The 8,133-nt window shown below is 39.1% G+C and overlaps 1 pseudogene; it reads right to left on the reverse strand.

The window, feature by feature from the left end:
• Positions 1–6,015: 6,015 nt before the first annotated feature.
• LOC127218055 (sorbitol dehydrogenase-like) lies at positions 6,016–7,760 on the reverse strand (annotated as a pseudogene).
• Positions 7,761–8,133: the final 373 nt, after the last annotated feature.

Raw genomic sequence — 8,133 nt, forward strand, 5'->3', positions numbered from 1 at the left:
ATGGGAATTTCAGAGACATTCAGATAAAGTCAGCTGTCAGTTCATCTCAGGAGCAGTTGTATGCAGTATATTGGATGCTGGGGGTGGGGTTGGATGTGTGGCTTAGGGCGTAGAGTGCTTTCCTACAATGTGGGAAGCTCTAAGTTCTATTCCCAACACTGCATAAATAGGGCATGGTAGCACAGACCTATAATCCCAGCACTTAGGAGGTGGAGGCAGGAGGATAGGGAGCTAAAATTCATCCTCAACTATGTAGTGAGATGGAGGCCATCCTGAACTCCATGAGATTCTGTCTCCAAAAGAAAGAGTAAGAAGAAAAGGAGGAAAAAAGTATATTTCTCCTCTTGTTTATGTATTGTGTTTATATAGCTCATTTAAAATGTAGTATATGTATGTATAATATATAGTTACCTGTAATAGTCAAAACTTATGTTGTTTAAGATTTCTAGATATACAGAGATATATTTGAGATGGATAAATATTCTTCAAACCTCTCAAAGACCTACAAAATATGGCATTTAAAATGGTCCAGGGTTTTTCTTAACAATAAGGCACAACTGCTCCTAATGATACCAACTGCATCAGAAGGGAAGATTGAAATCTAAAAAACTCATTATGTTCCAATATGGAAAAACTATCCATTTGGGAAAGCTACTGCTCTTCTCTGGACTGTTTGACTTTATGCTGTATAAACTGGACATGCAGGACCCACAGAAAGGTGACTTCTGGAACAAGATGGAAATTGCTACAGGATCTCTGTTTCATGGAAGAGTCTGCCAGACAGTCTGCAGGACACAGAGAAAAGTGATTGACAGTTTAAAGTTTTATGCTTTGCTGAGGAGTCTGCCAGAAACACTATGGCGTATAGGCTGAAGATGGAACATTACAGAAAATCTTCAGATGTCTGACCAGGTAGAAGTTGTCTGTGTCATTTTTAGAGGTTATATATTATCCTTCTGTGGTCTTTGATGGAGTTGAAGACAGATAGTTATGGATTAAAGTTAATTTACATGTAACATTTTAGATTCACAAAGATAGAATAGATGATGGAATGTTTTCTTTAAATCTTGCTAAATGTTAATGGATTAAATATTGTTAACAATAGTTCTTATTTGATAACTGTTTTGTTATATATTTTACTATGTTAAAGTTAAAACCCTTCTTTTTATTTTAGACATAAAAGAGGAGATGATGGGAGATGTCATTCTGTAAATATGTTTATCTTATCGGTTAAGCACTTTTGGCAAATAGGAAGGCAAGATAGAAGGGACTAGGAGACAAGGAGGATTCTGGGAAATGTAGTGGAGAGTCAAGCTGTAGGGATTTGAGAGAAGATGTCTACACCCTCTCTCCAGTAAGCCAAGACCACGTGGAAATACTTAGATTAATAAAAATGGGTTAAGATTTAAGACAGGGCTAGCCAATAAAAACAATAGTAACAGGCCAACAGCTTTATATCTAATATAGCATCTATATATGTTATTTGGGGTGGACATGTCTGTGGGATCAGGCTGGTGGGAAAGATTCTCGTAACAGTTTCCAGCTCTATAAATGGCTCCATCCACCAAGCAGAACCTGAAATCAACCTGGACTTCACTCCTTTCCTGTCCCCATATATTTATTTAGCTAAATCCTATCAACTGTAGTTTCAAACCATGTTTGAATCCATCCCATCTTCACTATTCTCCACTACCACCATCAATTTTTTCACTACACCTCATATAATGGGCTTCTTATGGTATCTTTGGATATACTTGTTTCTGAGAAGATCCCCTCTAAAATAAATCAGAAATAGAGGTATGCCATGTCCACACTTCTCTTTTCAAACTTTCCAATGACTTCATGCCACACTCACAAAATACATTGTCAAGTTTATAATAGTTCACAAGACTCTACTTGATTTGCTGAGGATATCTACCTACCTCTTGCTTTATGGCACTCTAGTCACAATACTGCCTTGCTGTTCCTCTAACCTGCATATCCCACTCCTACCTCAATACATTTCCACTGGCTTGTTCTCTGGTAAGCTACAAGGCTCCTACTTTCATTTTGATCATATCTTTGTAGCATCATATTCTCAGAGCATCTGTTGCTGGTTACTATCTGTAGAGGTTTTGCCCTTCTTTGTTTAATTTTTTGTCACATTACTTAATATACTTGTCATCATACATCTATTTGTTTATTAGTCTTCCTATCAGTATTCTTTCTAGATTGTTATATTGCTATTCTGCCTCAAAGAGTTGTCCTTTACTAAAAGTGAAGTTTTAGAACCTATTTTTGTATTATGTTCTCCTCCTTTCCCTTTCTGTCTCCTATTAGAACTGTTATATTGGATATATGTGTATATTATTTTTATTTCTTCTTATTGAATTGATACCTTTAACATTATCTATTAACTTTCCTTACCTCTTTTTACTGATTTTAACTTAAAGTGATTTAATCTAAGTATCGCTGCTCTTACTTTCTTTGGGATTCCATTTGCATGAGATATTTTATTCTATACCTTACTTTCGAACATGTGCGTCCAAATTATAGTTTGTTTCTATGCAGAAACTAGTTGGATCTTGTTTTCGTCCATTCAATTACTGTGTCTATTGTTTTTTAATTATTTTTTAATGTGTCCTTTTTTATTACATTGAAAAATATCATATTCCCCTCTCTTTCCCCTCTCCAGCCCCTTCCAGTTCCCTCAAACCACTCCCATATTCCTCCTACCTTCAATTTTATAATGTTTGCATATATATGTATACATATATTCACAAATATGTAAATATAACCTGTTAAGTTCATTTTTGTTGTTTGCATATGGCTGTGAACACTATGCACCAGACAACCATGGGGCTCATCCCTGGGTAAGGCGAATTCTTCTCCTAGCAGCTTTAGTTGCTTGTAGTTCTTTTTCTAGTATAGGACCCTGTAAAAAATTTTCCATTCCACATCAACATGTCCATTAATATTGCCATTGTTTCAGTCTTGTTTATGCAGCCACTTCTAGCAGATACTACTAACACCAGACTTCTTGTATTGTAACTCGTAGAATCTCTCCATCTTCTATGATGTTCACTCTGCAATAGATGGTGGAGCTGTGATGTAGATGTATTTGTTGTGGATGAGTGGGTTCCCCACATTTAGTTGATCTCTGCATTGTGCCCAGTTGTAGTTTTCTGTACTGGACTCTATTTACTATAAAGAAATGCTTATTTGATAAGAGGTGAGACACATAGCTGTGAATGTAAAGATGAGATTTAGAATGTAGTGAGGAATTGTACTACTCTACAAAATTGGTGGTAGTAGATTCTTTTCTAAGGTCCAAGTTCTCACTGATCCCTCAAAGATGGCCAGGTTTCCAGTACCAGGCATGATTTCCCTTCTCTTCAGTGGGCCTCATGTCCAATCAGAGTGCTGTTGGTTTCTACCAATATATAACTTGTTGCAACTTTATGCATATCTTTCAATGCTGGTAATATTTGCAGTCCACAGGTGTTACAGCTAGGTAGGACTGTTTAATTGCTTCCATCCTGTATGGGCTGGATTTGTATCAACTTGACACAAGCTACAGTAATCAGAGAGGAAGGAGCCTCAGTTGAGGAAATGCTTCCATAAGATTCAGCTGTAAGGCATTTTCTCAATTAGTGATTAATAGGGGAGGGCTCAACCCACTCTATGTGGTGTCATTCCTGAACTGGTGGTCCTGGGTTCTTTAAGGGAGGGACACATCTCCATTGCTGGTGGGAATGCAAACTTGCACAGTCACTGTGGAAATCAGTATGTCAATTTCTCAGAAAATTGGGGTTCAACCTACATCAAGACCCAGCAGTACCCCTATTTGGGCTTATACCCAAAGAAGCCACATTCACACCACAAGGATATTTGATCAACTATGTCCATAACAACATTATTTGTAACAATAGCAAGATCTTGGAAACAACCTAGATGCCCCTCAACTGAAGAGTGGATAAGAAAATGTGGTACATTTATTTACACAATGGAGTACGACTCATCAGTAAGAAACAATGACATCCTAAAATTTGCAGGCAAATGGACAGAACTAGAAAAAAGAATCCCGAGTGAGGTAACTCAGAACCCAAAAGACAAATATAATATGCACTCACTCACAAGTGGATACCAGACATAAAGCAAAAGATACCTAGCCTATAATACACAACCCCAGAGAAGGGGTAAGGGAAATGTACCTAGTAAGTTATATTGAGTGAGATAACTCAAGTTTGGAAAGACAAATGTTGCAAGTTCTTTCTCATTTGCAGCTCTGAGCTCCAAATCCTCAGATGTGAGTACAATATGGAATAAGCACAAAATCAATGAAAGTATAAATGCAGAGGGGGAGGGTAATAGAAGAATACACAGGAAATGAGAATGTTAAAGTGAAAAATGAAGTAATAGGTAGAAGATTCCAATTGGGAAGAAGGGAGGGAGCTTGATACATAAGGGGAAGGAGGCATGAAGGACAATAACACCAAGGTTATTTGAGAAAGCCTCAACAAATCAGCCCAGGGCTTAGCTGTGGATCTCTACATCTGCTTCCATCAGGGACTAGATGGATGAAGGCTCAATGATGATAATTAGGGTTGTCACCAATCTGATTACAGTGGAAAGCCAGTTCAGACATCCTTTCCACTGTTGCTAGGAATATAAGCAGGGGTCATCCTTGTGAGTTCCTGAGAGTTTGTATGGCACCAGGTTTCTCCCTAACCCTATATTGGGCTCAGGAAGAAGAAATAGACGAGATGTCCTGATTTGGGCAGGAGTAGAGGGGAGAGGATGGAGGGATAGGAACATGAGGGATGAAATGGTGGAGATGGGAGTGGGACATAGGGGGAGTGTAATAAAAGAAATAGCTTGATACAAGTGGGCATCCTATATATTTTAAAGATTTTTTTTCTGACACCAGCTACAGAATTTATTTTGCAAAGCAGTTTGAGAAAGCCCAGGCATTGGCCATTATCTTCTCCAGCAGATTCTTTTCAGCCATTCTCTACCTACAAATGAAGACATGGGTTAAAGATGACAGTCCAAGTTACATCACAGTTACTGTGTACTCATTTTTATTTATTTAAAGTCACAAAGGTTGTGATTTGGACCCACATCTTATACAGAAAAACCCTAGGATGAAAAGTTCTGTGGTGTCCATCCAACAGATACCACCAACCTTACCCAGCTATGAGAAGGGGCAAATTTTGGGGTAACAAGACCTGAGAGAAACAGGGAAATAATCACCCGTGTGTGAGCTTCGAGGAGATTCTAATTCCTCCAGTGGGGAATGCAAGCCTTCCAGTGGTCCTCTGTACTATTAGGCAGGATTTAAGATCTTCAGGTGGAAGGAAGTCTTCTGATTGCCTAGAAACTGACACTACTCCTTACTGTGAATGAGCAGTATTGGAAAGGTGGTCCTCCACTTTACAAATTTGTAAAGTATTTGTATTTGTAATGCTGAGGAAGAGGTGGTCCTTGGGCAGAGCTGAGTGCCCTTATTGTTTCCACATTTGAAGAATGTGAACTAGTATACTTCATACAGAATTTGTTTCATTCTTTTGATTTTTTTTTAATACTTGATCCAGAAGGCAAGTTCCTTTTCTGATTTCCCTTTTATCATCAAACCAGTTGATACTTGGCTTGACAAATATCATTCTCTGAACTACAACAGATGATATCCATGCATCCAGATTGACTGATCAGCTATGGGACTTTCCATCATAATGAAGTCATTTCTTCCTAAAACACGGACTCCAATGGCTTTATTTCCTCACCCAAAGAAAGGTACAAGAAGAAGGGGGATACTCTGGGCACCCATCTGCCAAACTCTGCTCTCTCTATTAGACTTTCCTCAATATAAGCATCTAATTCTGGCTACAAGGTCCCCAAAGTGTCTCCACGTCTGTCTCTAAGGTACACCAGCTCCCCTAAGGCTCTCTGCTTATTATGAGTTAATTATTTTTGCCATTTAAAAGAAAGCTCTGCATCAAGGGCTTCCCAATCCAAGCAATTTAGCCTTTAGATGCTGAGAGGGTAAGATGAGGGCACAGATGAATTCACATTAGGGGTTCTGATCATTCGGAACACACTTAATCATGACTTTCAGTCCCATTCCCTTTTTGGACGTTTCAAAGGCTTCCACAGCCTTCTCCAGAGGGAACCTATGGGTAACTAATGGCTTTACATTCAATACTTTTGATGCAAGCATGGAAATCGCCATTGGCCACGTGTTGCAGTATCAAAACACACCCTTGATATCCACCTCCCTCACAGCTGCGTGCACTCGGGGTAAACGGACCATCTCCAAGCCCATCCCTACAATCACCAAGGTCCCACCAGAGTGAGTGGCATAGATGCTGGTCTAGATGGAGGATTCTGCCCCTGTGCATTCAATAGTGACTTCCGGCTTGCTCCCCAGCATGCTTTCCACTTTACTGGCAATTTTCAGAGGTGTCTCCTTGACAATCTAAAGGGTGAAATCAGTTCCAACTTCCTTGGCTTTGTCCAACCAAGAGGAAGATAGGTCAGTCACCAGTACTTGAGCACCTCCCATTGCTTTGGCCACAAGCAAGGTGACTATCCCAACGAGCCCAGCTCCACAAACAAGGACCATCTTTCCCAGAGAAACTGAACCACGACTTTGTTTGGGCCTGGCTCAGGGATTGTGTAATTCTCCAAGCGAATGTCCCCAGGTCTTTGCACAACCACCGACAGGTTCTCGGCCTTAGCTGGAGCTGCCATGTCACTTTTCTGCTCAGGGGTGTACGGTAGATTCAGCGGCAAGGTAGTTCTAATGGACCCACCACCAAGGGTCAAGATTAAGGCTTAAAGATGTTTTAACTTCAGAATGTAAGTCAGGAAATGTGAAGTGTGTTTCGTTGGGGGGAGGGGTTATTTCTGTTTCCACAGGAAATAAAAAGCTATGGATTCCTTCAAATTAATATATATATATATATATATATATATATATATATATATCAAATTTGACTTGGGGATGGAGACCTGAAAATCTTAGCTACAGACATGAAGGAAGAAACCAAGAAAAGCTACAAAACAAGCGTTGGTGCACACTCCTTTAATCCCAGCACTCAGGGGGCAGAGGCAGGCAGATCTCTGTGAGTTCAAAGCCAGCCTGGTCTACAGAGCTCGTTGCAGGATAGGCTCCAAAGCAATATAGAGAAACCCTGTCTCTAAAAAAAGAAAGAAAAGAGAAAGGAAGGAAGGAAGGCAAGTTACAAGATACATTATGTATATATTGATCCTTCTACCTGGGATCAATTCTGAGAATTGAGGATTAATCTTGTTGACTAAAAAATCCTCATGACTTATTAGTATGTGCCATCTTTTTTTGGCATGGATTAAGATTTATATTACAGTTTGGATATAGAGTCCAAATGGACTTACAAACTTGAACTTCACAGATGTCTTTTACGTGCTCATAGAGCAGAGAAACATCTTCAGATTATTTGTGCACATCCCACATTCCATACTTGTGTTAATGCAAATATATATTTACCTTTAAAAGGTTGTACATTTTCACAACAAAATTGACAAGACATAAATGAAGAAAAGATAAGTATCTTAGGTGATACAGCTTGCCAGAAAGTGTTGTACTTCCTCAAAAGTCTGCATCTACAGACTCCTCTAGCCAGAACTTCAGATAAGCCTTAAACTTTCCCATTATACACAGACTGAAAACAAATGACACATTACTTTTCTGAGGACTTTATCTTTATCTCAATTTTCTCATGGTCCCCTAAAGTTGCCATAACCCCCAGACAAAAAGAAGCAGTTTTAAGAAGATGATGTCCACATTTCTAAGAGATGAACTGGGTGGTTTTTGGTCAATCAGTGGATTATAGGTCTTAGTCATTTAGGGAGTTTGTTGCAAGTTGTTATTGATCCTTTTGTATATATGTTTTTCTTTTTGGTTGATGAATAAAACACTGATTGGCCAGTATCTATGCAGTAGGTATAGGCAGGGCTATAAGACAAGGAGAATTCTGGGGAGAGGATGCAGGGAGAAGCAGCAAATGAGACACCATGTAGCTGCTGAGGGAGAAAGATTCTCTGGTAAGATAAGACCATGTGAAAATACTTTGATTAATGAAAATGGGTTAATACTTAAGAGAGACTAGCCAA

This window comes from Phodopus roborovskii, unplaced genomic scaffold (genome assembly GCF_943737965.1).
Source record: "Phodopus roborovskii unplaced genomic scaffold, PHOROB, whole genome shotgun sequence".
In the NCBI taxonomy this organism is placed as follows: Eukaryota; Metazoa; Chordata; class Mammalia; order Rodentia; family Cricetidae; genus Phodopus; species Phodopus roborovskii.